Source organism: Ranitomeya imitator, chromosome 4 (assembly GCF_032444005.1).
Source record: "Ranitomeya imitator isolate aRanImi1 chromosome 4, aRanImi1.pri, whole genome shotgun sequence".
Classification (NCBI taxonomy): Eukaryota; Metazoa; Chordata; class Amphibia; order Anura; family Dendrobatidae; genus Ranitomeya; species Ranitomeya imitator.
Window position 1 is genome coordinate 90252953 of NC_091285.1, and position 27789 is coordinate 90280741.

General features: G+C 39.4%; 25 non-coding genes across 25 annotated transcripts; all 25 read left to right on the forward strand.

The window, feature by feature from the left end:
- Positions 1 to 1230: 1230 nt before the first annotated feature.
- On the forward strand, positions 1231 to 1312 carry TRNAL-UAG (transfer RNA leucine (anticodon UAG)). The gene has a single exon. It is a non-coding gene; the product is annotated as a tRNA-Leu (tRNA).
- A 239-nt stretch (positions 1313 to 1551) lies between these two features.
- TRNAL-AAG (transfer RNA leucine (anticodon AAG)) lies at positions 1552 to 1633 on the forward strand. The gene has a single exon. It is a non-coding gene; the product is annotated as a tRNA-Leu (tRNA).
- Positions 1634 to 2032: 399 nt separating this feature from the next.
- TRNAL-AAG (transfer RNA leucine (anticodon AAG)) lies at positions 2033 to 2114 on the forward strand. The gene has a single exon. It is a non-coding gene; the product is annotated as a tRNA-Leu (tRNA).
- A 2484-nt stretch (positions 2115 to 4598) lies between these two features.
- Positions 4599 to 4680, forward strand: TRNAL-UAG (transfer RNA leucine (anticodon UAG)). The gene has a single exon. It is a non-coding gene; the product is annotated as a tRNA-Leu (tRNA).
- Positions 4681 to 4919: 239 nt separating this feature from the next.
- Positions 4920 to 5001, forward strand: TRNAL-AAG (transfer RNA leucine (anticodon AAG)). Its single transcript has one exon. It is a non-coding gene; the product is annotated as a tRNA-Leu (tRNA).
- Positions 5002 to 5400: 399 nt separating this feature from the next.
- On the forward strand, positions 5401 to 5482 carry TRNAL-UAG (transfer RNA leucine (anticodon UAG)). Its single transcript has one exon. It is a non-coding gene; the product is annotated as a tRNA-Leu (tRNA).
- A 239-nt stretch (positions 5483 to 5721) lies between these two features.
- Positions 5722 to 5803, forward strand: TRNAL-AAG (transfer RNA leucine (anticodon AAG)). The gene has a single exon. It is a non-coding gene; the product is annotated as a tRNA-Leu (tRNA).
- A 399-nt stretch (positions 5804 to 6202) lies between these two features.
- On the forward strand, positions 6203 to 6284 carry TRNAL-AAG (transfer RNA leucine (anticodon AAG)). The gene has a single exon. It is a non-coding gene; the product is annotated as a tRNA-Leu (tRNA).
- Positions 6285 to 8768: 2484 nt separating this feature from the next.
- TRNAL-UAG (transfer RNA leucine (anticodon UAG)) lies at positions 8769 to 8850 on the forward strand. Its single transcript has one exon. It is a non-coding gene; the product is annotated as a tRNA-Leu (tRNA).
- A 239-nt stretch (positions 8851 to 9089) lies between these two features.
- On the forward strand, positions 9090 to 9171 carry TRNAL-AAG (transfer RNA leucine (anticodon AAG)). Its single transcript has one exon. It is a non-coding gene; the product is annotated as a tRNA-Leu (tRNA).
- A 399-nt stretch (positions 9172 to 9570) lies between these two features.
- TRNAL-UAG (transfer RNA leucine (anticodon UAG)) lies at positions 9571 to 9652 on the forward strand. The gene has a single exon. It is a non-coding gene; the product is annotated as a tRNA-Leu (tRNA).
- A 711-nt stretch (positions 9653 to 10363) lies between these two features.
- Positions 10364 to 10445, forward strand: TRNAL-UAG (transfer RNA leucine (anticodon UAG)). The gene has a single exon. It is a non-coding gene; the product is annotated as a tRNA-Leu (tRNA).
- Positions 10446 to 10691: 246 nt separating this feature from the next.
- TRNAL-AAG (transfer RNA leucine (anticodon AAG)) lies at positions 10692 to 10773 on the forward strand. Its single transcript has one exon. It is a non-coding gene; the product is annotated as a tRNA-Leu (tRNA).
- A 2965-nt stretch (positions 10774 to 13738) lies between these two features.
- Positions 13739 to 13820, forward strand: TRNAL-UAG (transfer RNA leucine (anticodon UAG)). The gene has a single exon. It is a non-coding gene; the product is annotated as a tRNA-Leu (tRNA).
- Positions 13821 to 14059: 239 nt separating this feature from the next.
- TRNAL-AAG (transfer RNA leucine (anticodon AAG)) lies at positions 14060 to 14141 on the forward strand. Its single transcript has one exon. It is a non-coding gene; the product is annotated as a tRNA-Leu (tRNA).
- A 399-nt stretch (positions 14142 to 14540) lies between these two features.
- Positions 14541 to 14622, forward strand: TRNAL-UAG (transfer RNA leucine (anticodon UAG)). Its single transcript has one exon. It is a non-coding gene; the product is annotated as a tRNA-Leu (tRNA).
- A 711-nt stretch (positions 14623 to 15333) lies between these two features.
- TRNAL-UAG (transfer RNA leucine (anticodon UAG)) lies at positions 15334 to 15415 on the forward strand. Its single transcript has one exon. It is a non-coding gene; the product is annotated as a tRNA-Leu (tRNA).
- Positions 15416 to 15661: 246 nt separating this feature from the next.
- Positions 15662 to 15743, forward strand: TRNAL-AAG (transfer RNA leucine (anticodon AAG)). Its single transcript has one exon. It is a non-coding gene; the product is annotated as a tRNA-Leu (tRNA).
- A 2965-nt stretch (positions 15744 to 18708) lies between these two features.
- TRNAL-UAG (transfer RNA leucine (anticodon UAG)) lies at positions 18709 to 18790 on the forward strand. The gene has a single exon. It is a non-coding gene; the product is annotated as a tRNA-Leu (tRNA).
- A 720-nt stretch (positions 18791 to 19510) lies between these two features.
- On the forward strand, positions 19511 to 19592 carry TRNAL-UAG (transfer RNA leucine (anticodon UAG)). Its single transcript has one exon. It is a non-coding gene; the product is annotated as a tRNA-Leu (tRNA).
- A 4268-nt stretch (positions 19593 to 23860) lies between these two features.
- On the forward strand, positions 23861 to 23942 carry TRNAL-UAG (transfer RNA leucine (anticodon UAG)). The gene has a single exon. It is a non-coding gene; the product is annotated as a tRNA-Leu (tRNA).
- A 239-nt stretch (positions 23943 to 24181) lies between these two features.
- On the forward strand, positions 24182 to 24263 carry TRNAL-AAG (transfer RNA leucine (anticodon AAG)). The gene has a single exon. It is a non-coding gene; the product is annotated as a tRNA-Leu (tRNA).
- Positions 24264 to 24662: 399 nt separating this feature from the next.
- On the forward strand, positions 24663 to 24744 carry TRNAL-AAG (transfer RNA leucine (anticodon AAG)). The gene has a single exon. It is a non-coding gene; the product is annotated as a tRNA-Leu (tRNA).
- A 2484-nt stretch (positions 24745 to 27228) lies between these two features.
- TRNAL-UAG (transfer RNA leucine (anticodon UAG)) lies at positions 27229 to 27310 on the forward strand. The gene has a single exon. It is a non-coding gene; the product is annotated as a tRNA-Leu (tRNA).
- Positions 27311 to 27549: 239 nt separating this feature from the next.
- TRNAL-AAG (transfer RNA leucine (anticodon AAG)) lies at positions 27550 to 27631 on the forward strand. The gene has a single exon. It is a non-coding gene; the product is annotated as a tRNA-Leu (tRNA).
- The last annotated feature ends 158 nt before the right edge of the window (positions 27632 to 27789 follow it).

Sequence of the window (27789 nt, forward strand, 5' to 3'; positions counted from 1 at the left end):
GCTGAGGACATATCTCGTCGTTCGTGAGATTGTTTTGGGATCCCTTGGACTCATGTGGACTATTGCTTTGTTAGCTGGCACAAGGATTATCTGGAGGTGCCCCCGAATCTGTTCTGTTGGACTCGTGGAAGGACTATTGTTTCGTTTATCGGGTGCGGGATTACTGGAAAGCACCTCCAGATCTGTTTATTTACTTGGGCTTATTGTGGACTTCTGGTGGACTTGAAGGACATTATGGATATTTGATGTTGTATGCTCCCTGCTTTAATAAATCTCATTGGATCATCCCTCGGCCTGTTGTCCCTTCCTGCTCTGCTGTACACCCCGTCACAAACTGGTTGGCAGCAGTGGGATCAGAGCAGAAGGAATGGAGGACAAAGGCCCATCAACATTGGGAACCAGCACCGCAGAGTACAAGAGCTGGACTGCGATGAACCTACAAACAAAGGCCCATGAAGTAGGAGTCCGTTTTAAAGGACTCTCCAAGGAGCAGCTAATTGAGGCTTTGGAAGGAGTTCGCCTGCAAGATGACACTGAGGAAGGATCCTCACAGCAAATGGAGGAAAGACTGCAGCCGGAGGTAAATACCCAAAAAAGTCAGTGGGTTGTGTGGTACGAGGAGGAGTTGGCATTTCTGGGAGAAGAGGCCACCATAGACGATAAGAGGAAGGCCATTCACAGAGCTCAGGAGATGGCATTGCTGGAGCAGATCGCTTTGGAAGCAGCTAGAAGCTCCAGACAGACTGTAACCTCAGCACCCACCATGAGGGAACTCCCCAGAGTGTCCCACAAAGACTTTAAGCCCTTTAATGAGGCTGCAGGCGACATTGAGGGCTTCTTCCAGGACTTTGAGCATCAGTGTTGATTAATGGAAGTCCCGGAAAGGGAGCGAGTTCGACATCTTGTGGGGTTCTTAGAGGGTGGAGCTGCTGAAGCCTATAGAGCTATGGACCCTCGGGGGAACTGTGAGTATGCGGCGATTAAACAGACTATTCTAGAACATTATGCTATGTTAAACCTTGTTATCTTATTCTTATAATTATGCTAACATACAAAATTAGCATATGCTTTAATCCCACTGCTGCCAGTATTATGCGGTCTTGAAATGTTTTTGTACTTATTCTTATGATTTTGCTAACATGCAAATTAACATGTGATTTAATCTTTTGTATTTGTATAATTTTGCGGTTTTCAGTTAAGATAAGGAATCGTAAAAATCAAGCTGTTAAAGGTAGCATGGCCGAGTGGTCTAAGGCGCTGGACTTAGGCTCCAGTCTCTTTGGAGGCGTGGGTTCAAATCCCACTGCTGCCAGTGTATTTCTACTTTGAAACTTTTTAGCTTATATTTATGATTTTGCTAATAGAAAAATTAGCATGTGTTTTATTATTTTGTATTTGTATGAGTCCATGCTTTGCTGTCTTGCAAAAGACAGTAGATAGAATCATTGCTTTTTGCTTAGAGACCTATCCATTTTCCACCTTGAAGAAGTTAAAATGTAGGAAAATTCACTAAACTTACTCTAAGGAAGCTTTTTTTATGTAGTATATTAGGGTAGCATGGCCGAGTGGTCTAAGGCGCTGGATTAAGGCTCCAGTCTCTTCAGAGGCGTGGGTTCAAATCCCACTGCTGCCAGTAGGTCTTTAGAACATTTTGATCTAATTCAAATGATTTTGTATTTGCATGAGTGTGTGGGTTTCTGTTTAGGAAAAGACAGTTGATAGAATCATTGTTTTTTCCTATTGTTTAGAGACTTAACCATTTTACAACAGACCTGTAGGTTTAAATCCCACTGCTGCCAGTAGTAAGAGTTCCTTAAAACCTTTTTATCTTATTCTTATACATACGCTAATATACAAAATTAGCATATGCTTTAATCCCACTGCTGCCAGTATTATGCGGTCTTGAAATGTTTTTGTACTTATTCTTATGATTTTGCTAACATGCAAATTAACATGTGATTTAATCTTTTGTATTTGTATAATTTTGTGGTTTTCAGTTAAGATAAGGAATCTTAAAAGTCATGCTGCTAAAGGTAGCATGGCCGAGCGGTCTAAGGCGCTGGATTAAGGCTCCAGTCTCTTCAGAGGCGTGGGTTCAAATCCCACTGCTGCCAGTAGGTCTTCAGAACCTTTTGATCTAATTCTTATGATTTTGTATTTGCATGAGTGTGTGGATTTCTGTTTAGGAAAAGACAGTTGATAGAATCATTGGTTTTTCCTATTGTTTAGAGACTTAACCATTTTACAACAGACCTGTAGGTTCAAATCCCACTGCTGCCAGTAGTAAGAGTTCCTTAAAACCTTTTTATCTTATTCTTATAACTATGCTAACATACAAAATTAGCATATGCTTTAATCCCACTGCTGCCAGTATTATGAGGTCTTGAAATGTTTTTGTACTTATTCTTATGATTTTGCTAACATGCAAATTAGCATGTGATCTAATCTTCTTTTGTATTTGTATGATTTTTCGGTTTTCGGTTAAGATAAAGACCGTTGATAGAATCATTGGTTTTTCCTAATGTTTAGAGACATGCCCTTTTTCCAACATGCACTAATTTTAAATGTTGTCAAATGTACTTCACTTACTCTAAGGAAGCCTACTTAATCATGCTGAGTATGACTCAGCAGTATGAGTTCTTGAAAATCTTTTGATCTTATTCTTATAATTATGAAAACAGACAAAATTTGCATGTGCTTTCATCCCACTGCTGCCAGTATGATATGTGCTTGAAAATTGTTTTGAACTTACTCTTATGATTTTACTAACATACAAACTTACATGTGTTTTAATCTTCTTTTGTATTTGCTTAAGTGTTTTCTTTCTGGTTAAGATAAAAACAGTTGATAGAATTATTGTTTTTTTCCTAATATTTAGAGACATGTCTGTCATGATATGTACTTTTGCCCTGTCCTGTATTTGAATAATATGCCATTTGATGTATGTAACTGTTCTCTGGTTTCTATTAGCTGTAATTTATGTATTTTCTTGTGCAGGGAGTTCACCTGTAACAATATGTCTCCTTCCCCCAATACTTGCAGCCCTAAGCTATAATGTAATTAAGGTTTGTCAACACCACTAGTGAAGAATAGCCATTCTTTCTCACAGCAGGTGGCTAGTCATATGTACATACTAGATAGACTAAGAGGAGCCGACCAGTCTAGAATCTTCAGGTGGACCCAACCATTGAATAGAAGGTGTGACCCCTACCCCCCTTCATGGGCGGATCCCAGGAGCTCAGATAATCCATTCTTATTTTTGAGATCAGATGTGAGTTGATCCTTAAAGGGGAAGGAGTGGGGATTCTTAGCTGAGGCAAGACCCCACGTCCATCTGTGACTGCGGAAGCGTACGGGATGAGACTTGAGCTGAGGACATATCTCGTCGTTCGTGAGATTGTTTTGGGATCCCTTGGACTCATGTGGACTATTGCTTTGTTAGCTGGCACAAGGATTATCTGGAGGTGCCCCCGAATCTGTTCTGTTGGACTCGTGGAAGGACTATTGTTTCGTTTATCGGGTGCGGGATTACTGGAAAGCACCTCCAGATCTGTTTATTTACTTGGGCTTATTGTGGACTTCTGGTGGACTTGAAGGACATTATGGATATTTGATGTTGTATGCTCCCTGCTTTAATAAATCTCATTGGATCATCCCTCGGCCTGTTGTCCCTTCCTGCTCTGCTGTACACCCCGTCACAAACTGGTTGGCAGCAGTGGGATCAGAGCAGAAGGAATGGAGGACAAAGGCCCATCAACATTGGGAACCAGCACCGCAGAGTACAAGAGCTGGACTGCGATGAACCTACAAACAAAGGCCCATGAAGTAGGAGTCCGTTTTAAAGGACTCTCCAAGGAGCAGCTAATTGAGGCTTTGGAAGGAGTTCGCCTGCAAGATGACACTGAGGAAGGATCCTCACAGCAAATGGAGGAAAGACTGCAGCCGGAGGTAAATACCCAAAAAAGTCAGTGGGTTGTGTGGTACGAGGAGGAGTTGGCATTTCTGGGAGAAGAGGCCACCATAGACGATAAGAGGAAGGCCATTCACAGAGCTCAGGAGATGGCATTGCTGGAGCAGATCGCTTTGGAAGCAGCTAGAAGCTCCAGACAGACTGTAACCTCAGCACCCACCATGAGGGAACTCCCCAGAGTGTCCCACAAAGACTTTAAGCCCTTTAATGAGGCTGCAGGCGACATTGAGGGCTTCTTCCAGGACTTTGAGCATCAGTGTTGATTAATGGAAGTCCCGGAAAGGGAGCGAGTTCGACATCTTGTGGGGTTCTTAGAGGGTGGAGCTGCTGAAGCCTATAGAGCTATGGACCCTCGGGGGAACTGTGAGTATGCGGCGATTAAACAGACTATTCTAGAACATTATGCTATGTTAAACCTTGTTATCTTATTCTTATAATTATGCTAACATACAAAATTAGCATATGCTTTAATCCCACTGCTGCCAGTATTATGCGGTCTTGAAATGTTTTTGTACTTATTCTTATGATTTTGCTAACATGCAAATTAACATGTGATTTAATCTTTTGTATTTGTATAATTTTGCGGTTTTCAGTTAAGATAAGGAATCGTAAAAATCATGCTGTTAAAGGTAGCATGGCCGAGTGGTCTAAGGCGCTGGACTTAGGCTCCAGTCTCTTTGGAGGCGTGGGTTCAAATCCCACTGCTGCCAGTGTATTTCTACTTTGAAACTTTTTAGCTTATATTTATGATTTTGCTAATAGAAAAATTAGCATGTGTTTTATTATTTTGTATTTGTATGAGTCCATGCTTTGCTGTTTTGCAAAAGACAGTAGATAGAATCATTGCTTTTTGCTTAGAGACCTATCCATTTTCCACCTTGAAGAAGTTAAAATCTAGGAAAATTCACTAAACTTACTCTAAGGAAGCTTTTTTTATGTAGTATATTAGGGTAGCATGGCCGAGCGGTCTAAGGCGCTGGATTAAGGCTCCAGTCTCTTCAGAGGCGTGGGTTCAAATCCCACTGCTGCCAGTAGGTCTTTAGAACATTTTGATCTAATTCAAATGATTTTGTATTTGCATGAGTGTGTGGGTTTCTGTTTAGGAAAAGACAGTTGATAGAATCATTGTTTTTTCCTATTGTTTAGAGACTTAACCATTTTACAACAGACCTGTAGGTTTAAATCCCACTGCTGCCAGTAGTAAGAGTTCCTTAAAACCTTTTTATCTTATTCTTATACATACGCTAATATACAAAATTAGCATATGCTTTAATCCCACTGCTGCCAGTATTATGCGGTCTTGAAATGTTTTTGTACTTATTCTTATGATTTTGCTAACATGCAAATTAACATGTGATTTAATCTTTTGTATTTGTATAATTTTGCGGTTTTCAGTTAAGATAAGGAATCGTAAAAATCATGCTGTTAAAGGTAGCATGGCCGAGTGGTCTAAGGCGCTGGACTTAGGCTCCAGTCTCTTTGGAGGCGTGGGTTCAAATCCCACTGCTGCCAGTGTATTTCTACTTTGAAACTTTTTAGCTTATATTTATGATTTTGCTAATAGAAAAATTAGCATGTGTTTTATTATTTTGTATTTGTATGAGTCCATGCTTTGCTGTTTTGCAAAAGACAGTAGATAGAATCATTGCTTTTTGCTTAGAGACCTATCCATTTTCCACCTTGAAGAAGTTAAAATGTAGGAAAATTCACTAAACTTACTCTAAGGAAGCTTTTTTTATGTAGTATATTAGGGTAGCATGGCCGAGCGGTCTAAGGCGCTGGATTAAGGCTCCAGTCTCTTCAGAGGCGTGGGTTCAAATCCCACTGCTGCCAGTAGGTCTTTAGAACATTTTGATCTAATTCAAATGATTTTGTATTTGCATGAGTGTGTGGGTTTCTGTTTAGGAAAAGACAGTTGATAGAATCATTGTTTTTTCCTATTGTTTAGAGACTTAACCATTTTACAACAGACCTGTAGGTTTAAATCCCACTGCTGCCAGTAGTAAGAGTTCCTTAAAACCTTTTTATCTTATTCTTATACATACGCTAATATACAAAATTAGCATATGCTTTAATCCCACTGCTGCCAGTATTATGCGGTCTTGAAATGTTTTTGTACTTATTCTTATGATTTTGCTAACATGCAAATTAACATGTGATTTAATCTTTTGTATTTGTATAATTTTGTGGTTTTCAGTTAAGATAAGGAATCTTAAAAGTCATGCTGCTAAAGGTAGCATGGCCGAGCGGTCTAAGGCGCTGGATTAAGGCTCCAGTCTCTTCAGAGGCGTGGGTTCAAATCCCACTGCTGCCAGTAGGTCTTCAGAACCTTTTGATCTAATTCTTATGATTTTGTATTTGCATGAGTGTGTGGATTTCTGTTTAGGAAAAGACAGTTGATAGAATCATTGGTTTTTCCTATTGTTTAGAGACTTAACCATTTTACAACAGACCTGTAGGTTCAAATCCCACTGCTGCCAGTAGTAAGAGTTCCTTAAAACCTTTTTATCTTATTCTTATAACTATGCTAACATACAAAATTAGCATATGCTTTAATCCCACTGCTGCCAGTATTATGAGGTCTTGAAATGTTTTTGTACTTATTCTTATGATTTTGCTAACATGCAAATTAGCATGTGATCTAATCTTCTTTTGTATTTGTATGATTTTTCGGTTTTCGGTTAAGATAAAGACCGTTGATAGAATCATTGGTTTTTCCTAATGTTTAGAGACATGCCCTTTTTCCAACATGCACTAATTTTAAATGTTGTCAAATGTACTTCACTTACTCTAAGGAAGCCTACTTAATCATGCTGAGTATGACTCAGCAGTATGAGTTCTTGAAAATCTTTTGATCTTATTCTTATAATTATGAAAACAGACAAAATTTGCATGTGCTTTCATCCCACTGCTGCCAGTATGATATGTGCTTGAAAATTGTTTTGAACTTACTCTTATGATTTTACTAACATACAAACTTACATGTGTTTTAATCTTCTTTTGTATTTGCTTAAGTGTTTTCTTTCTGGTTAAGATAAAAACAGTTGATAGAATTATTGTTTTTTTCCTAATATTTAGAGACATGTCTGTCATGATATGTACTTTTGCCCTGTCCTGTATTTGAATAATATGCCATTTGATGTATGTAACTGTTCTCTGGTTTCTATTAGCTGTAATTTATGTATTTTCTTGTGCAGGGAGTTCACCTGTAACAATATGTCTCCTTCCCCCAATACTTGCAGCCCTAAGCTATAATGTAATTAAGGTTTGTCAACACCACTAGTGAAGAATAGCCATTCTTTCTCACAGCAGGTGGCTAGTCATATGTACATACTAGATAGACTAAGAGGAGCCGACCAGTCTAGAATCTTCAGGTGGACCCAACCATTGAATAGAAGGTGTGACCCCTACCCCCCTTCATGGGCGGATCCCAGGAGCTCAGATAATCCATTCTTATTTTTGAGATCAGATGTGAGTTGATCCTTAAAGGGGAAGGAGTGGGGATTCTTAGCTGAGGCAAGACCCCACGTCCATCTGTGACTGCGGAAGCGTACGGGATGAGACTTGAGCTGAGGACATATCTCGTCGTTCGTGAGATTGTTTTGGGATCCCTTGGACTCATGTGGACTATTGCTTTGTTAGCTGGCACAAGGATTATCTGGAGGTGCCCCCGAATCTGTTCTGTTGGACTCGTGGAAGGACTATTGTTTCGTTTATCGGGTGCGGGATTACTGGAAAGCACCTCCAGATCTGTTTATTTACTTGGGCTTATTGTGGACTTCTGGTGGACTTGAAGGACATTATGGATATTTGATGTTGTATGCTCCCTGCTTTAATAAATCTCATTGGATCATCCCTCGGCCTGTTGTCCCTTCCTGCTCTGCTGTACACCCCGTCACAAACTGGTTGGCAGCAGTGGGATCAGAGCAGAAGGAATGGAGGACAAAGGCCCATCAACATTGGGAACCAGCACCGCAGAGTACAAGAGCTGGACTGCGATGAACCTACAAACAAAGGCCCATGAAGTAGGAGTCCGTTTTAAAGGACTCTCCAAGGAGCAGCTAATTGAGGCTTTGGAAGGAGTTCGCCTGCAAGATGACACTGAGGAAGGATCCTCACAGCAAATGGAGGAAAGACTGCAGCCGGAGGTAAATACCCAAAAAAGTCAGTGGGTTGTGTGGTACGAGGAGGAGTTGGCATTTCTGGGAGAAGAGGCCACCATAGACGATAAGAGGAAGGCCATTCACAGAGCTCAGGAGATGGCATTGCTGGAGCAGATCGCTTTGGAAGCAGCTAGAAGCTCCAGACAGACTGTAACCTCAGCACCCACCATGAGGGAACTCCCCAGAGTGTCCCACAAAGACTTTAAGCCCTTTAATGAGGCTGCAGGCGACATTGAGGGCTTCTTCCAGGACTTTGAGCATCAGTGTTGATTAATGGAAGTCCCGGAAAGGGAGCGAGTTCGACATCTTGTGGGGTTCTTAGAGGGTGGAGCTGCTGAAGCCTATAGAGCTATGGACCCTCGGGGGAACTGTGAGTATGCGGCGATTAAACAGACTATTCTAGAACATTATGCTATGTTAAACCTTGTTATCTTATTCTTATAATTATGCTAACATACAAAATTAGCATATGCTTTAATCCCACTGCTGCCAGTATTATGCGGTCTTGAAATGTTTTTGTACTTATTCTTATGATTTTGCTAACATGCAAATTAACATGTGATTTAATCTTTTGTATTTGTATAATTTTGCGGTTTTCAGTTAAGATAAGGAATCGTAAAAATCAAGCTGTTAAAGGTAGCATGGCCGAGTGGTCTAAGGCGCTGGACTTAGGCTCCAGTCTCTTTGGAGGCGTGGGTTCAAATCCCACTGCTGCCAGTGTATTTCTACTTTGAAACTTTTTAGCTTATATTTATGATTTTGCTAATAGAAAAATTAGCATGTGTTTTATTATTTTGTATTTGTATGAGTCCATGCTTTGCTGTTTTGCAAAAGACAGTAGATAGAATCATTGCTTTTTGCTTAGAGACCTATCCATTTTCCACCTTGAAGAAGTTAAAATCTAGGAAAATTCACTAAACTTACTCTAAGGAAGCTTTTTTTATGTAGTATATTAGGGTAGCATGGCCGAGCGGTCTAAGGCGCTGGATTAAGGCTCCAGTCTCTTCAGAGGCGTGGGTTCAAATCCCACTGCTGCCAGTAGGTCTTCAGAACATTTTGATCTAATTCAAATGATTTTGTATTTGCATGAGTGTGTGGGTTTCTGCTTAGGAAAAGACAGTTGATAGAATCATTGGTTTTTCCTATTGTTTAGAGACTTAACCATTTTACAACAGACCTGTAGGTTTAAATCCCACTGCTGCCAGTAGTAAGAGTTCCTTAAAACCTTTTTATCTTATTCTTATACATACGCTAATATACAAAATTAGCATATGCTTTAATCCCACTGCTGCCAGTATTATGCGGTCTTGAAATGTTTTTGTACTTATTCTTATGATTTTGCTAACATGCAAATTAACATGTGATTTAATCTTTTGTATTTGTATAATTTTGCGGTTTTCAGTTAAGATAAGGAATCGTAAAAATCATGCTGTTAAAGGTAGCATGGCCGAGTGGTCTAAGGCGCTGGACTTAGGCTCCAGTCTCTTTGGAGGCGTGGGTTCAAATCCCACTGCTGCCAGTGTATTTCTACTTTGAAACTTTTTAGCTTATATTTATGATTTTGCTAATAGAAAAATTAGCATGTGTTTTATTATTTTGTATTTGTATGAGTCCATGCTTTGCTGTTTTGCAAAAGACAGTAGATAGAATCATTGCTTTTTGCTTAGAGACCTATCCATTTTCCACCTTGAAGAAGTTAAAATGTAGGAAAATTCACTAAACTTACTCTAAGGAAGCTTTTTTTATGTAGTATATTAGGGTAGCATGGCCGAGCGGTCTAAGGCGCTGGATTAAGGCTCCAGTCTCTTCAGAGGCGTGGGTTCAAATCCCACTGCTGCTTTAGAACATTTTGATCTAATTCAAATGATTTTGTATTTGCATGAGTGTGTGGGTTTCTGTTTAGGAAAAGACAGTTGATAGAATCATTGTTTTTTCCTATTGTTTAGAGACTTAACCATTTTACAACAGACCTGTAGGTTTAAATCCCACTGCTGCCAGTAGTAAGAGTTCCTTAAAACCTTTTTATCTTATTCTTATACATACGCTAATATACAAAATTAGCATATGCTTTAATCCCACTGCTGCCAGTATTATGCGGTCTTGAAATGTTTTTGTACTTATTCTTATGATTTTGCTAACATGCAAATTAACATGTGATTTAATCTTTTGTATTTGTATAATTTTGCGGTTTTCAGTTAAGATAAGGAATCGTAAAAATCATGCTCTTAAAGGTAGCATGGCCGAGTGGTCTAAGGCGCTGGATTTAGGCTCCAGTCTCTTTGGAGGCGTGGGTTCAAATCCCACTGCTGCCAGTGTATTTTTACTTTGAAACTTTTTAGCTTATATTTATGATTTTGCTAATAGAAAAATTAGCATGTGTTTTATTATTTTGTATTTGTATGAGTCCATGCTTTGCTGTTTTGCAAAAGACAGTAGATAGAATCATTGCTTTTTCCTTTTTGCTTAGAGACCTATCCATTTTCCACCTTGAAGAAGTTAAAATGTAGGAAAATTCACTAAACTTACTCTAAGGAAGCTTTTTTCATGTAGTATATTAAGGTAGCATGGCCGAGTGGTCTAAGGCGCTGGATTAAGGCTCCAGTCTCTTCAGAGGCGTGGGTTCAAATCCCACTGCTGCCAGTAGGTCTTCAGAACATTTTGATCTAATTCAAATGATTTTGTATTTGCATGAGTGTGTGGGTTTCTGTTTAGGAAAAGACAGTTGATAGAATCATTGTTTTTTCCTATTGTTTAGAGACTTAACCATTTTACAACAGACCTGTAGGTTTAAATCCCACTGCTGCCAGTAGTAAGAGTTCCTTAAAACCTTTTTATCTTATTCTTATACATACGCTAATATACAAAATTAGCATATGCTTTAATCCCACTGCTGCCAGTATTATGCGGTCTTGAAATGTTTTTGTACTTATTCTTATGATTTTGCTAACATGCAAATTAACATGTGATTTAATCTTTTGTATTTGTATAATTTTGTGGTTTTCAGTTAAGATAAGGAATCTTAAAAGTCATGGTGCTAAAGGTAGCATGGCCGAGCGGTCTAAGGCGCTGGATTAAGGCTCCAGTATCTTCAGAGGCGTGGGTTCAAATCCCACTGCTGCCAGTAGGTCTTCAGAACCTTTTGATCTAATTCTTATGATTTTGTATTTGCATGAGTGTGTGGATTTCTGTTTAGGAAAAGACAGTTGATAGAATCATTGGTTTTTCGTATTGTTTAGAGACTTAACCATTTTACAACAGACCTGTAGGTTCAAATCCCACTGCTGCCAGTAGTAAGAGTTCCTTAAAACCTTTTTATCTTATTCTTATAACTATGCTAACATACAAAATTAGCATATGCTTTAATCCCACTGCTGCCAGTATTATGAGGTCTTGAAATGTTTTTGTACTTATTCTTATGATTTTGCTAACATGCAAATTAGCATGTGATCTAATCTTCTTTTGTATTTGTATGATTTTTCGGTTTTCGGTTAAGATAAAGACCGTTGATAGAATCATTGGTTTTTCCTAATGTTTAGAGACATGCCCTTTTTCCAACATGCACTAATTTTAAATGTTGTCAAATGTACTTCACTTACTCTAAGGAAGCCTACTTAATCATGCTGAGTATGACTCAGCAGTATGAGTTCTTGAAAATCTTTTGATCTTATTCTTATAATTATGAAAACAGACAAAATTTGCATGTGCTTTCATCCCACTGCTGCCAGTATGATATGTGCTTGAAAATTGTTTTGAACTTACTCTTATGATTTTACTAACATACAAACTTACATGTGTTTTAATCTTCTTTTGTATTTGCTTAAGTGTTTTCTTTCTGGTTAAGATAAAAACAGTTGATAGAATTATTGTTTTTTTCCTAATATTTAGAGACATGTCTGTCATGATATGTACTTTTGCCCTGTCCTGTATTTGAATAATATGCCATTTGATGTATGTAACTGTTCTCTGGTTTCTATTAGCTGTAATTTATGTATTTTCTTGTGCAGGGAGTTCACCTGTAACAATATGTCTCCTTCCCCCAATACTTGCAGCCCTAAGCTATAATGTAATTAAGGTTTGTCAACACCACTAGTGAAGAATAGCCATTCTTTCTCACAGCAGGTGGCTAGTCATATGTACATACTTGATAGACTAAGAGGAGCCGACCAGTCTAGAATCTTCAGGTGGACCCAACCATTGAATAGAAGGTGTGACCCCTACCCCCCTTCATGGGCGGATCCCAGGAGCTCAGATAATACATTCTTATTTTTGAGATCAGATGTGAGTTGATCCTTAAAGGGGAAGGAGTGGGGATTCTTAGCTGAGGCAAGACCCCACGTCCATCTGTGACTGCGGAAGCGTACGGGATGAGACTTGAGCTGAGGACATATCTCGTCGTTCGTGAGATTGTTTTGGGATCCCTTGGACTCATGTGGACCATTGCTTTGTTAGCTGGCACAAGGATTATCTGGAGGTGCCCCCGAATCTGTTCTGTTGGACTCGTGGAAGGACTATTGTTTCGTTTATCAGGTGCGGGATTACTGGAAAGCACCTCCAGATCTGTTTATTTCCTTGGGCTTATTGTGGACTTCTGGTGGACTTGAAGGACATTATGGATATTTGATGTTGTATGCTCCCTGCTTTAATAAATCTCATTGGATCATCCCTCGGCCTGTTGTCCCTTCCTGCTCTGCTGTACACCCCGTCACAAACTGGTTGGCAGCAGTGGGATCAGAGCAGAAGGAATGGAGGACAAAGGCCCATCAACATTGGGAACCAGCACCGCAGAGTACAAGAGCTGGACTGCGATGAACCTACAAACAAAGGCCCATGAAGTAGGAGTCCGTTTTAAAGGACTCTCCAAGGAGCAGCTAATTGAGGCTTTGGAAGGAGTTCGCCTGCAAGATGACACTGAGGAAGGATCCTCACAGCAAATGGAGGAAAGACTGCAGCCGGAGGTAAATACCCAAAAAAGTCAGTGGGTTGTGTGGTACGAGGAGGAGTTGGCATTTCTGGGAGAAGAGGCCACCATAGACAATAAGAGGAAGGCCATTCACAGAGCTCAGGAGATGGCATTGCTGGAGCAGATCGCTTTGGAAGCAGCTAGAAGCTCCAGACAGACTGTAACCTCAGCACCCACCATGAGGGAACTCCCCAGAGTGTCCCACAAAGACTTTAAGCCCTTTAATGAGGCTGCAGGCGACATTGAGGGCTTCTTCCAGGACTTTGAGCATCAGTGTTGATTAATGGAAGTCCCGGAAAGGGAGCGAGTTCGACATCTTGTGGGGTTCTTAGAGGGTGGAGCTGCTGAAGCCTATAGAGCTATGGACCCTCGGGGGAACTGTGAGTATGCGGCGATTAAACAGACTATTCTAGAACATTATGCTATGTTAAACCTTGTTATCTTATTCTTATAATTATGCTAACATACAAAATTAGCATATGCTTTAATCCCACTGCTGCCAGTATTATGCGGTCTTGAAATGTTTTTGTACTTATTCTTATGATTTTGCTAACATGCAAATTAACATGTGATTTAATCTTTTGTAGTTGTATAATTTTGCGGTTTTCAGTTAAGATAAGGAATCATAAAAATCATGCTGTTAAGGGTAGCATGGCCGAGTGGTCTAAGGCGCTGGACTTAGGCTCCAGTCTCTTTGGAGGCGTGGGTTCAAATCCCACTGCTGCCAGTGTATTTCTACTTTGAAACTTTTTAGCTTATATTTATGATTTTGCTAATAGAAAAATTAGCATGTGTTTTATTATTTTGTATTTGTATGAGTCCATGCTTTGCTGTTTTGCAAAAGACAGTAGATAGAATCATTGCTTTTTGCTTAGAGACCTATCCATTTTCCACCTTGAAGAAGTTAAAATGTAGGAAAATTCACTAAACTTACTCTAAGGAAGCTTTTTTTATGTAGTATATTAGGGTAGCATGGCCGAGCGGTCTAAGGCGCTGGATTAAGGCTCCAGTCTCTTCAGAGGCGTGGGTTCAAATCCCACTGCTGCCAGTAGGTCTTCAGAACATTTTGATCTAATTCAAATGATTTTGTATTTGCATGAGTGTGTGGGTTTCTGCTTAGGAAAAGACAGTTGATAGAATCATTGGTTTTTCCTATTGTTTAGAGACTTAACCATTTTACAACAGACCTGTAGGTTTAAATCCCACTGCTGCCAGTAGTAAGAGTTCCTTAAAACCTTTTTATCTTATTCTTATACATACGCTAATATACAAAATTAGCATATGCTTTAATCCCACTGCTGCCAGTATTATGCGGTCTTGAAATGTTTTTGTACTTATTCTTATGATTTTGCTAACATGCAAATTAACATGTGATTTAATCTTTTGTATTTGTATAATTTTGCGGTTTTCAGTTAAGATAAGGAATCGTAAAAATCATGCTGTTAAAGGTAGCATGGCCGAGTGGTCTAAGGCGCTGGACTTAGGCTCCAGTCTCTTTGGAGGCGTGGGTTCAAATCCCACTGCTGCCAGTGTATTTTTACTTTGAAACTTTTTAGCTTATATTTATGATTTTGCTAATAGAAAAATTAGCATGTGTTTTATTATTTTGTATTTGTATGAGTCCATGCTTTGCTGTTTTGCAAAAGACAGTAGATAGAATCATTGCTTTTTGCTTAGAGACCTATCCATTTTCCACCTTGAAGAAGTTAAAATGTAGGAAAATTCACTAAACTTACTCTAAGGAAGCTTTTTTTATGTAGTATATTAGGGTAGCATGGCCGAGCGGTCTAAGGCGCTGGATTAAGGCTCCAGTCTCTTCAGAGGCGTGGGTTCAAATCCCACTGCTGCTTTAGAACATTTTGATCTAATTCAAATGATTTTGTATTTGCATGAGTGTGTGGGTTTCTGTTTAGGAAAAGACAGTTGATAGAATCATTGTTTTTTCCTATTGTTTAGAGACTTAACCATTTTACAACAGACCTGTAGGTTTAAATCCCACTGCTGCCAGTAGTAAGAGTTCCTTAAAACCTTTTTATCTTATTCTTATACATACGCTAATATACAAAATTAGCATATGCTTTAATCCCACTGCTGCCAGTATTATGCGGTCTTGAAATGTTTTTGTACTTATTCTTATGATTTTGCTAACATGCAAATTAACATGTGATTTAATCTTTTGTATTTGTATAATTTTGCGGTTTTCAGTTAAGATAAGGAATCGTAAAAATCATGCTCTTAAAGGTAGCATGGCCGAGTGGTCTAAGGCGCTGGATTTAGGCTCCAGTCTCTTTGGAGGCGTGGGTTCAAATCCCACTGCTGCCAGTGTATTTTTACTTTGAAACTTTTTAGCTTATATTTATGATTTTGCTAATAGAAAAATTAGCATGTGTTTTATTATTTTGTATTTGTATGAGTCCATGCTTTGCTGTTTTGCAAAAGACAGTAGATAGAATCATTGCTTTTTCCTTTTTGCTTAGAGACCTATCCATTTTCCACCTTGAAGAAGTTAAAATGTAGGAAAATTCACTAAACTTACTCTAAGGAAGCTTTTTTCATGTAGTATATTAAGGTAGCATGGCCGAGTGGTCTAAGGCGCTGGATTAAGGCTCCAGTCTCTTCAGAGGCGTGGGTTCAAATCCCACTGCTGCCAGTAGGTCTTCAGAACATTTTGATCTAATTCAAATGATTTTGTATTTGCATGAGTGTGTGGGTTTCTGTTTAGGAAAAGACAGTTGATAGAATCATTGTTTTTTCCTATTGTTTAGAGACTTAACCATTTTACAACAGACCTGTAGGTTTAAATCCCACTGCTGCCAGTAGTAAGAGTTCCTTAAAACCTTTTTATCTTATTCTTATACATACGCTAATATACAAAATTAGCATATGCTTTAATCCCACTGCTGCCAGTATTATGCGGTCTTGAAATGTTTTTGTACTTATTCTTATGATTTTGCTAACATGCAAATTAACATGTGATTTAATCTTTTGTATTTGTATAATTTTGTGGTTTTCAGTTAAGATAAGGAATCTTAAAAGTCATGGTGCTAAAGGTAGCATGGCCGAGTGGTCTAAGGCGCTGGATTAAGGCTCCAGTATCTTCAGAGGCGTGGGTTCAAATCCCACTGCTGCCAGTAGGTCTTCAGAACCTTTTGATCTAATTCTTATGATTTTGTATTTGCATGAGTGTGTGGATTTCTGTTTAGGAAAAGACAGTTGATAGAATCATTGGTTTTTCGTATTGTTTAGAGACTTAACCATTTTACAACAGACCTGTAGGTTCAAATCCCACTGCTGCCAGTAGTAAGAGTTCCTTAAAACCTTTTTATCTTATTCTTATAACTATGCTAACATACAAAATTAGCATATGCTTTAATCCCACTGCTGCCAGTATTATGAGGTCTTGAAATGTTTTTGTACTTATTCTTATGATTTTGCTAACATGCAAATTAGCATGTGATCTAATCTTCTTTTGTATTTGTATGATTTTTCGGTTTTCGGTTAAGATAAAGACCGTTGATAGAATCATTGGTTTTTCCTAATGTTTAGAGACATGCCCTTTTTCCAACATGCACTAATTTTAAATGTTGTCAAATGTACTTCACTTACTCTAAGGAAGCCTACTTAATCATGCTGAGTATGACTCAGCAGTATGAGTTCTTGAAAATCTTTTGATCTTATTCTTATAATTATGAAAACAGACAAAATTTGCATGTGCTTTCATCCCACTGCTGCCAGTATGATATGTGCTTGAAAATTGTTTTGAACTTACTCTTATGATTTTACTAACATACAAACTTACATGTGTTTTAATCTTCTTTTGTATTTGCTTAAGTGTTTTCTTTCTGGTTAAGATAAAAACAGTTGATAGAATTATTGTTTTTTTCCTAATATTTAGAGACATGTCTGTCATGATATGTACTTTTGCCCTGTCCTGTATTTGAATAATATGCCATTTGATGTATGTAACTGTTCTCTGGTTTCTATTAGCTGTAATTTATGTATTTTCTTGTGCAGGGAGTTCACCTGTAACAATATGTCTCCTTCCCCCAATACTTGCAGCCCTAAGCTATAATGTAATTAAGGTTTGTCAACACCACTAGTGAAGAATAGCCATTCTTTCTCACAGCAGGTGGCTAGTCATATGTACATACTTGATAGACTAAGAGGAGCCGACCAGTCTAGAATCTTCAGGTGGACCCAACCATTGAATAGAAGGTGTGACCCCTACCCCCCTTCATGGGCGGATCCCAGGAGCTCAGATAATACATTCTTATTTTTGAGATCAGATGTGAGTTGATCCTTAAAGGGGAAGGAGTGGGGATTCTTAGCTGAGGCAAGACCCCACGTCCATCTGTGACTGCGGAAGCGTACGGGATGAGACTTGAGCTGAGGACATATCTCGTCGTTCGTGAGATTGTTTTGGGATCCCTTGGACTCATGTGGACCATTGCTTTGTTAGCTGGCACAAGGATTATCTGGAGGTGCCCCCGAATCTGTTCTGTTGGACTCGTGGAAGGACTATTGTTTCGTTTATCAGGTGCGGGATTACTGGAAAGCACCTCCAGATCTGTTTATTTCCTTGGGCTTATTGTGGACTTCTGGTGGACTTGAAGGACATTATGGATATTTGATGTTGTATGCTCCCTGCTTTAATAAATCTCATTGGATCATCCCTCGGCCTGTTGTCCCTTCCTGCTCTGCTGTACACCCCGTCACAAACTGGTTGGCAGCAGTGGGATCAGAGCAGAAGGAATGGAGGACAAAGGCCCATCAACATTGGGAACCAGCACCGCAGAGTACAAGAGCTGGACTGCGATGAACCTACAAACAAAGGCCCATGAAGTAGGAGTCCGTTTTAAAGGACTCTCCAAGGAGCAGCTAATTGAGGCTTTGGAAGGAGTTCGCCTGCAAGATGACACTGAGGAAGGATCCTCACAGCAAATGGAGGAAAGACTGCAGCCGGAGGTAAATACCCAAAAAAGTCAGTGGGTTGTGTGGTACGAGGAGGAGTTGGCATTTCTGGGAGAAGAGGCCACCATAGACAATAAGAGGAAGGCCATTCACAGAGCTCAGGAGATGGCATTGCTGGAGCAGATCGCTTTGGAAGCAGCTAGAAGCTCCAGACAGACTGTAACCTCAGCACCCACCATGAGGGAACTCCCCAGAGTGTCCCACAAAGACTTTAAGCCCTTTAATGAGGCTGCAGGCGACATTGAGGGCTTCTTCCAGGACTTTGAGCATCAGTGTTGATTAATGGAAGTCCCGGAAAGGGAGCGAGTTCGACATCTTGTGGGGTTCTTAGAGGGTGGAGCTGCTGAAGCCTATAGAGCTATGGACCCTCGGGGGAACTGTGAGTATGCGGCGATTAAACAGACTATTCTAGAACATTATGCTATGTTAAACCTTGTTATCTTATTCTTATAATTATGCTAACATACAAAATTAGCATATGCTTTAATCCCACTGCTGCCAGTATTATGCGGTCTTGAAATGTTTTTGTACTTATTCTTATGATTTTGCTAACATGCAAATTAACATGTGATTTAATCTTTTGTAGTTGTATAATTTTGCGGTTTTCAGTTAAGATAAGGAATCATAAAAATCATGCTGTTAAAGGTAGCATGGCCGAGTGGTCTAAGGCGCTGGACTTAGGCTCCAGTCTCTTTGGAGGCGTGGGTTCAAATCCCACTGCTGCCAGTGTATTTCTACTTTGAAACTTTTTAGCTTATATTTATGATTTTGCTAATAGAAAAATTAGCATGTGTTTTATTATTTTGTATTTGTATGAGTCCATGCTTTGCTGTTTTGCAAAAGACAGTAGATAGAATCATTGCTTTTTGCTTAGAGACCTATCCATTTTCCACCTTGAAGAAGTTAAAATGTAGGAAAATTCACTAAACTTACTCTAAGGAAGCTTTTTTCATGTAGTATATTAGGGTATCATGGCCGAGCGGTCTAAGGCGCTGGATTAAGGCTCCAGTCTCTTCAGAGGCGTGGGTTCAAATCCCACTGCTGCCAGTAGGTCTTTAGAACATTTTGATCTAATTCAAATGATTTTGTATTTGCATGAGTGTGTGGGTTTCTGTTTAGGAAAAGACAGTTGATAGAATCATTGTTTTTTCCTATTGTTTAGAGACTTAACCATTTTACAACAGACCTGTAGGTTTAAATCCCACTGCTGCCAGTAGTAAGAGTTCCTTAAAACCTTTTTATCTTATTCTTATACATACGCTAATATACAAAATTAGCATATGCTTTAATCCCACTGCTGCCAGTATTATGCGGTCTTGAAATGTTTTTGTACTTATTCTTATGATTTTGCTAACATGCAAATTAACATGTGATTTAATCTTTTGTATTTGTATAATTTTGCGGTTTTCAGTTAAGATAAGGAATCGTAAAAATCATGCTGTTAAAGGTAGCATGGCCGAGTGGTCTAAGGCGCTGGATTTAGGCTCCAGTCTCTTTGGAGGCGTGGGTTCAAATCCCACTGCTGCCAGTGTATTTTTACTTTGAAACTTTTTAGCTTATATTTATGATTTTGCTAATAGAAAAATTAGCATGTGTTTTATTATTTTGTATTTGTATGAGTCCATGCTTTGCTGTTTTGCAAAAGACAGTAGATAGAATCATTGCTTTTTCCTTTTTGCTTAGAGACCTATCCATTTTCCACCTTGAAGAAGTTAAAATGTAGGAAAATTCACTAAACTTACTCTAAGGAAGCTTTTTTCATGTAGTATATTAAGGTAGCATGGCCGAGCGGTCTAAGGCGCTGGATTAAGGCTCCAGTCTCTCCAGAGGCGTAGGTTCAAATCCCACTGCTGCCAGTATGTCTTCAGAACATTTTGATCTAATTCAAATGATTTTGTATTTGCATGAGTGTGTGGGTTTCTGTTTAGGAAAAGACAGTTGATAGAATCATTGTTTTTTCCTATTGTTTAGAGACTTAACCATTTTACAACAGACCTGTAGGTTTAAATCCCACTGCTGCCAGTAGTAAGAGTTCCTTAAAACCTTTTTATCTTATTCTTATACATACGCTAACATACAAAATTAACATATGCTTTAATCCCACTGCTGCCAGTATTATGCGGTCTTGAAATGTTTTTGTACTTATTCTTATGATTTTGCTAACATGCAAATTAACATGTGATTTAATCTTTTGTATTTGTATAATTTAGTGGTTTTCAGTTAAGATAAGGAATCTTAAAAATCATGCTGCTAAAGGTAGCATGGCCGAGCGGTCTAAGGCACTGGATTAAGGCTCCAGTCTCTTCAGAGGCGTTGGTTCAAATCCCACTGCTGCCAGTAGGTCTTCAGAACCTTTTGATCTAATTCTTATGATTTTGTATTTGCATGAGTGTGTGGATTTCTGTTTAGGAAAAGACAGATGATAGAATCATTGGTTTTTCCTATTGTTTAGAGACTTAACCATTTTACAACAGACCTGTAGGTTCAAATCCCACTGCTGCCAGTAGTAAGAGTTCCTTAAAACCTTTTTATCTTATTCTTATAACTATGCTAACATACAAAATTAGCATATGCTTTAATCCCACTGCTGCCAGTATTATGAGGTCTTGAAATGTTTTTGTACTTATTCTTATGATTTTGCTAACATGCAAATTAGCATGTGATCTAATCTTCTTTTGTATTTGTATGATTTTTCGGTTTTCAGTTAAGATAAAGACCGTTGATAGAATCATTGGTTTTTCCTAATGTTTAGAGACATGCCCTTTTTCCAACATGCACTAATTTTAAATGTTGTCAAATGTACTTCACTTACTCTAAGGAAGCCTACTTAATCATGCTGAGTATGACTCAGCAGTATGAGTTCTTGAAAATCTTTTGATCTTACATAGTAACATAGTAACATAGTTAGTAAGGCCGAAAAAAGACATTTGTCCATCCAGTTCAGCCTATATTCCATCATAATAAATACCCAGATCTACGTCCTTCTACAGAACCTAATAATTGTATGATACAATATTGTTCTGCTCCAGGAAGACATCCAGGCCTCTCTTGAACCCCTCGACTGAGTTTGCCATCACCACCTCCTCAGGCAAGCAATTCCAGATTCTCACTGCCCTAACAGTAAAGAATCCTCTTCTATGTTGGTGGAAAAACCTTCTCTCCTCCAGACGCAAAGAATGCCCCCTTGTGCCCGTCACCTTCCTTGGTATAAACAGATCCTCAGCGAGATATTTGTATTGTCCCCTTATATACTTATACATGGTTATTAGATCGCCCCTCAGTCGTCTTTTTTCTAGACTAAATAATCCTAATTTCGCTAATCTATCTGGGTATTGTAGTTCTCCCATCCCCTTTATTAATTTTGTTGCCCTCCTTTGTACTCTCTCTAGTTCCATTATATCCTTCCTGAGCACCGGTGCCCAAAACTGGACACAGTACTCCATGTGCGGTCTAACTAGGGATTTGTACAGAGGCAGTATAATGCTCTCATCATGTGTATCCAGACCTCTTTTAATGCACCCCATGATCCTGTTTGCCTTGGCAGCTGCTGCCTGGCACTGGCTGCTCCAGGTAAGTTTATCATTAACTAGGATCCCCAAGTCCTTCTCCCTGTCAGATTTACCCAGTGGTTTCCCGTTCAGTGTGTAATGGTGATATTGATTCCCTCTTCCCATGTGTATAACCTTACATTTATCATTGTTAAACCTCATCTGCCACCTTTCAGCCCAAGTTTCCAACTTATCCAGATCCATCTGTAGCAGAATACTATCTTCTCTTGTATTAACTGCTTTACATAGTTTTGTATCATCTGCAAATATCGATATTTTACTGTGTAAACCTTCTACCAGATCATTATCTTATTCTTATAATTATGAAAACAGACAAAATTTGCATGTGCTTTCATCCCACTGCTGCCAGTATGATATGTGCTTGAAAATTGTTTTGAACTTACTCTTATGATTTTACTAACATACAAACTTACATGTGTTTTAATCTTCTCTTGTATTTGCTTAAGTGTTTTCTTTCTGGTTAAGATAAAAACAGTTGATAGAATTATTGTTTTTTTCCTAATATTTAGAGACATGTCTGTCATGATATGTACTTTTGCCCTGTCCTGTATTTGAATAATATGCCATTTGATGTATGTAACTGTTCTCTGGTTTCTATTAGCTGTAATTTATGTATTTTCTTGTGCTGGGAGTTCACCTGTAACAATATGTCTCCTTCCCCCAATACTTGCAGCCCTAAGCTATAATGTAATTAAGGTTTGTCAACACCACTAGTGAAGAATAGCCATTCTTTCTCACAGCAGGTGGCTAGTCATATGTACATACTTGATAGACTAAGAGGAGCCGACCAGTCTAGAATCTTCAGGTGGACCCAACCATTGAATAGAAGGTGTGACCCCTACCCCCCTTCATGGGCGGATCCCAGGAGCTCAGATAATCCATTCTTATTTTTGAGATCAGATGTGAGTTGATCCTTAAAGGGGAAGGAGTGGGGATTCTTAGCTGAGGCAAGACCCCACGTCCATCTGTGACTGCGGAAGCGTACGGGATGAGACTTGAGCTGAGGACATATCTCGTCGTTCGTGAGATTGTTTTGGGATCCCTTGGACTCATGTGGACCATTGCTTTGTTAGCTGGCACAAGGATTATCTGGAGGTGCCCCCGAATCTGTTCTGTTGGACTCGTGGAAGGACTATTGTTTCGTTTATCAGGTGCGGGATTACTGGAAAGCACCTCCAGATCTGTTTATTTCCTTGGGCTTATTGTGGACTTCTGGTGGACTTGAAGGACATTATGGATATTTGATGTTGTATGCTCCCTGCTTTAATAAATCTCATTGGATCATCCCTCGGCCTGTTGTCCCTTCTTGCTCTGCTGTACACCCCGTCACAAACTGGTTGGCAGCAGTGGGATCAGAGCAGAAGGAATGGAGGACAAAGGCCCATCAACATTGGGAACCAGCACCACAGAGTACAAGAGCTGAACTGCGATGAACCTACAAACAAAGGCCCATGAAGTAGGAGTCCGTTTTAAAGGACTCTCCAAGGAGCAGCTAATTGAGGCTTTGGAAGGAGTTCGCCTGCAAGATGACACTGAGGAAGGATCCTCACAGCAAATGGAGGAAAGACTGCAGCCGGAGGTAAATACCCAAAAAAGTCAGTGGGTTGTGTGGTACGAGGAGGAGTTGGCATTTCTGGGAGAAGAGGCCACCATAGACGATAAGAGGAAGGCCATTCACAGAGCTCAGGAGATGGCATTGCTGGAGCAGATCGCTTTGGAAGCAGCTAGAAGCTCCAGACAGACTGTAACCTCAGCACCCACCATGAGGGAACTCCCCAGAGTGTCCCACAAAGACTTTAAGCCCTTTAATGAGGCTGCAGGCGACATTGAGGGCTTCTTCCAGGACTTTGAGCATCAGTGTTGATTAATGGAAGTCCCGGAAAGGGAGCGAGTTCGACATCTTGTGGGGTTCTTAGAGGGTGGAGCTGCTGAAGCCTATAGAGCTATGGACCCTCAGGGGAACTGTGAGTATGCGGCGATTAAACAGACTATTCTAGGACATTATGCTATGTTAAACCTTGTTATCTTATTCTTATAATTATGCTAACATACAAAATTAGCATATGCTTTAATCCCACTGCTGCCAGTATTATGCGGTCTTGAAATGTTTTTGTACTTATTCTTATGATTTTGCTAACATGCAAATTAACGTGATTTAATCTTTTGTATTTGTATAATTTTGCGGTTTTCAGTTAAGATAAGGAATCGTAAAAATCATGCTGTTAAAGGTAGCATGGCCGAGTGGTCTAAGGCGCTGGAATTAGGCTCCAGTCTCTTTGGAGGCGTGGGTTCAAATCCCACTGCTGCCAGTGTATTTCTACTTTGAAACTTTTTAGCTTATATTTATGATTTTGCTAATAGAAAAATTAGCATGTGTTTTATTATTTTGTATTTGTATGAGTCCATGCTTTGCTGTTTTGCAAAAGACAGTAGATAGAATCATTGCTTTTTGCTTAGAGACCTATCCATTTTCCACCTTGAAGAAGTTAAAATGTAGGAAAATTCACTAAACTTACTCTAAGGAAGCTGTTTTTATGTAGTATATTAGGGTAGCATGGCCGAGCGGTCTAAGGCGCTGGATTAAGGCTCCAGTCTCTTCAGAGGCGTGGGTTCAAATCCCACTGCTGCCAGTAGGTCTTCAGAACATTTTGATCTAATTCAAATGATTTTGTATTTGCATGAGTGTGTGGGTTTCTGTTTAGGAAAAGACAGTTGATAGAATCATTGTTTTTTCCTATTGTTTAGAGACTTAACCATTTTACAACAGACCTGTAGGTTTAAATCCCACTGCTGCCAGTAGTAAGAGTTCCTTAAAACCTTTTTATCTTATTCTTATACATACGCTAATATACAAAATTAGCATATGCTTTAATCCCACTGCTGCCAGTATTATGCGGTCTTGAAATGTTTTTGTACTTATTCTTATGATTTTGCTAACATGCAAATTAACATGTGATTTAATCTTTTGTATTTGTATAATTTTGTGGTTTTCAGTTAAGATAAGGAATCTTAAAAGTCATGCTGCTAAAGGTAGCATGGCCGAGCGGTCTAAGGCGCTGGATTAAGGCTCCAGTCTCTTCAGAGGCGTGGGTTCAAATCCCACTGCTGCCAGTAGGTCTTCAGAACCTTTTGATCTAATTCTTATGATTTTGTATTTGCATGAGTGTGTGGATTTCTGTTTAGGAAAAGACAGTTGATAGAATCATTGGTTTTTCCTATTGTTTAGAGACTTAACCATTTTACAACAGACCTGTAGGTTCAAATCCCACTGCTGCCAGTAGTAAGAGTTCCTTAAAACCTTTTTATCTTATTCTTATAACTATGCTAACATACAAAATTAGCATATGCTTTAATCCCACTGCTGCCAGTATTATGAGGTCTTGAAATGTTTTTGTACTTATTCTTATGATTTTGCTAACATGCAAATTAGCATGTGATCTAATCTTCTTTTGTATTTGTATGATTTTTCGGTTTTCGGTTAAGATAAAGACCGTTGATAGAATCATTGGTTTTTCCTAATGTTTAGAGACATGCCCTTTTTCCAACATGCACTAATTTTAAATGTTGTCAAATGTACTTCACTTACTCTAAGGAAGCCTACTTAATCATGCTGAGTATGACTCAGCAGTATGAGTTCTTGAAAATCTTTTGATCTTATTCTTATAATTATGAAAACAGACAAAATTTGCATGTGCTTCCATCCCACTGCTGCCAGTATGATATGTGCTTGAAAATTGTTTTGAACTTACTCTTATGATTTTACTAACATACAAACTTACATGTGTTTTAATCTTCTTTTGTATTTGCTTAAGTGTTTTCTTTCTGGTTAAGATAAAAACAGTTGATAGAATTATTGTTTTTTTCCTAATATTTAGAGACATGTCTGTCATGATATGTACTTTTGCCCTGTCCTGTATTTGAATAATATGCCATTTGATGTATGTAACTGTTCTCTGGTTTCTATTAGCTGTAATTTATGTATTTTCTTGTGCAGGGAGTTCACCTGTAACAATATGTCTCCTTCCCCCAATACTTGCAGCCCTAAGCTATAATGTAATTAAGGTTTGTCAACACCACTAGTGAAGAATAGCCATTCTTTCTCACAGCAGGTGGCTAGTCATATGTACATACTAGATAGACTAAGAGGAGCCAACCAGTCTAGAATCTTCAGGTGGACCCAACCATTGAATAGAAGGTGTGACCCCTACCCCCCTTCATGGGCGGATCCCAGGAGCTCAGATAATCCATTCTTATTTTTGAGATCAGATGTGAGTTGATCCTTAAAGGGGAAGGAGTGGGGATTCTTAGCTGAGGCAAGACCCCACGTCCATCTGTGACTGCGGAAGCGTACGGGATGAGACTTGAGCTGAGGACATATCTCGTCGTTCGTGAGATTGTTTTGGGATCCCTTGGACTCATGTGGACTATTGCTTTGTTAGCTGGCACAAGGATTATCTGGAGGTGCCCCCGAATCTGTTCTGTTGGACTCGTGGAAGGACTATTGTTTCGTTTATCGGGTGCGGGATTACTGGAAAGCACCTCCAGATCTGTTTATTTACTTGGGCTTATTGTGGACTTCTGGTGGACTTGAAGGACATTATGGATATTTGATGTTGTATGCTCCCTGCTTTAATAAATCTCATTGGATCATCCCTCGGCCTGTTGTCCCTTCCTGCTCTGCTGTACACCCCGTCACAAACTGGTTGGCAGCAGTGGGATCAGAGCAGAAGGAATGGAGGACAAAGGCCCATCAACATTGGGAACCAGCACCGCAGAGTACAAGAGCTGGACTGCGATGAACCTACAAACAAAGGCCCATGAAGTAGGAGTCCGTTTTAAAGGACTCTCCAAGGAGCAGCTAATTGAGGCTTTGGAAGGAGTTCGCCTGCAAGATGACACTGAGGAAGGATCCTCACAGCAAATGGAGGAAAGACTGCAGCCGGAGGTAAATACCCAAAAAAGTCAGTGGGTTGTGTGGTACGAGGAGGAGTTGGCATTTCTGGGAGAAGAGGCCACCATAGACGATAAGAGGAAGGCCATTCACAGAGCTCAGGAGATGGCATTGCTGGAGCAGATCGCTTTGGAAGCAGCTAGAAGCTCCAGACAGACTGTAACCTCAGCACCCACCATGAGGGAACTCCCCAGAGTGTCCCACAAAGACTTTAAGCCCTTTAATGAGGCTGCAGGCGACATTGAGGGCTTCTTCCAGGACTTTGAGCATCAGTGTTGATTAATGGAAGTCCCGGAAAGGGAGCGAGTTCGACATCTTGTGGGGTTCTTAGAGGGTGGAGCTGCTGAAGCCTATAGAGCTATGGACCCTCGGGGGAACTGTGAGTATGCGGCGATTAAACAGACTATTCTAGAACATTATGCTATGTTAAACCTTGTTATCTTATTCTTATAATTATGCTAACATACAAAATTAGCATATGCTTTAATCCCACTGCTGCCAGTATTATGCGGTCTTGAAATGTTTTTGTACTTATTCTTATGATTTTGCTAACATGCAAATTAACATGTGATTTAATCTATTGTATTTGTATAATTTTGCGGTTTTCAGTTAAGATAAGGAATCGTAAAAATCAAGCTGTTAAAGGTAGCATGGCCGAGTGGTCTAAGGCGCTGGACTTAGGCTCCAGTCTCTTTGGAGGCGTGGGTTCAAATCCCACTGCTGCCAGTGTATTTCTACTTTGAAACTTTTTAGCTTATATTTATGATTTTGCTAATAGAAAAATTAGCATGTGTTTTATTATTTTGTATTTGTATGAGTCCATGCTTTGCTGTCTTGCAAAAGACAGTAGATAGAATCATTGCTTTTTGCTTAGAGACCTATCCATTTTCCACCTTGAAGAAGTTAAAATGTAGGAAAATTCACTAAACTTACTCTAAGGAAGCTTTTTTTATGTAGTATATTAGGGTAGCATGGCCGAGTGGTCTAAGGCGCTGGATTAAGGCTCCAGTCTTTTCAGAGGCGTGGGTTCAAATCCCACTGCTGCCAGTAGGTCTTTAGAACATTTTGATCTAATTCAAATGATTTTGTATTTGCATGAGTGTGTGGGTTTCTGTTTAGGAAAAGACAGTTGATAGAATCATTGTTTTTTCCTATTGTTTAGAGACTTAACCATTTTACAACAGACCTGTAGGTTTAAATCCCAC